A 1,644-nucleotide genomic window follows, 5' to 3' on the forward strand; every position below is an offset into this window, starting at 1 on the left:
TCTCTTCTTTTTCTTCTTCTTCTTCTTCTTCTTCTTCTTCTTCTTCTCTCTCTCTCTCTCTCTCTCTCTCTCTCTCTCTCTCTCTCTCTCTCTCTTCCTTTCTACATTTGAATTTTCTCTTGGTTGCTTGGGGTTGCCAGTGGGCCCTACTTGTCTCACCAAGAGGCTTCAGCGCTGCACGGCTTCTGATGCCATGCTCTGGTTATGCCACAGAGTAAAAGGGGGAGCTGACTGCGTTCGTGCCTTTGGGTAGGGAAGTTCAGAGTTCTTGCTAAGTAGCCAGAAGATTGTCATTTCAAATTTTTCCATAAGAAGCAAAGGACTATTTTTATTTGGATTTTTGACTTAAAAATATCCTTTTGCACCAATTGTGGTGTCCTAGTAATAAACTGCTATTTTTGGCCTTGTCAGAATTTGAAAGATGAGCTTGTTATGCCGACAAACACAGTTTCATTCATAGTCATCTCTGGTTTAATACCACACTTCTAAAATATTGGCCCGGTGGTTAGAGCACTGGGCCTGGAGTCAGGAAGACTCCTCTTCACGAGTTCAAATCCAGCCTCAGACACTTACTAGCTGGGTGACCCTGGGCAAGTCACTTCACCCTTCAGTTTCCTCATGTGTAAAATGAGCTGGAGAAGGACATGGAAAACCACTCCAGTATCTCTGTCAAGAAAACCCCAAATGGGGTCACGAAGAATCAGACATGACCAAAGTGACCAAACAGAAACCCTCACCTTAGTGTGGCTCTGGTAGAATACAACGATTTGCAAATTTTCATATAGGAACATGTCTTTTTAATGTCAGATTTATAGCCTTGCCTCTCATATGACCATAATTGGAGTTAGGAAGACTTGAGTTCAAATCTGGCTTCAGATGCTAGCTGTGTGACCCTGGGCAAGTCTTTGCAGTCCTATTTGTCTCAGTTGCCTTGTCTGGAGAATGGAGACCGTAATAGCACTTAACCTCCCACGGTTGTTGTAGGATCCGACGTAAAGCGCTTGACCTGCGGCCCGGCCCACTGTAAGCACATTATAAATAAATGTCAGCTCGTATTCTTAGTGGCTATCTATCATTTTACTACAAGGATCTCTTTTGGAGAAGGGACCTGATAAGATGGAGCTACTCTGGGATAGGGGAAGGAATCCAGATTCCAGAGTCAGGAGTTGGGTTCAAATCCTTCCTTATTTCCTGTGTGATCTTGGGAAGTCACATGCCCTCCTTGGGCCTCAGTTTCCTCTTTTGTAAAAAGAGGGGCAGTTGGCCTAGATGTCCATTTGTGTCCCTTCTGGCTCTGTATTTATGCTCCATATTTTATTCATCACATTTTTACACACATTTAAAAGTCACAGTACGTGTATACGTAGGAGTCATTTGCCCAATTTACAAAATGAGAGGGTTGGTCACACATCTGGATGCCTGGCCCTCAGATGGTAGCCTAGCAGCCTCTCAGGGCCCAGATCGCAAAACAGAGGGTCTTGTTCAGGGAACAGCCAGGGCGGCACTTGGCTTCCTTGCAGCCGAGGTATCATTCGGTGTTCCTCACTCTCTCACTCCCCCATGTCCAGTCTGTGGCCTCGCAGTGTGATCTCCCCCATTGGAATGGCCAAAGGGGAGGTCGGCTTCCTTTTTGGTTTCTGTATC

This window comes from Vombatus ursinus, unplaced genomic scaffold (genome assembly GCF_900497805.2).
Source record: "Vombatus ursinus unplaced genomic scaffold, bare-nosed wombat genome assembly UNPS02014808.1, whole genome shotgun sequence".
Classification (NCBI taxonomy): domain Eukaryota; kingdom Metazoa; phylum Chordata; class Mammalia; order Diprotodontia; family Vombatidae; genus Vombatus; species Vombatus ursinus.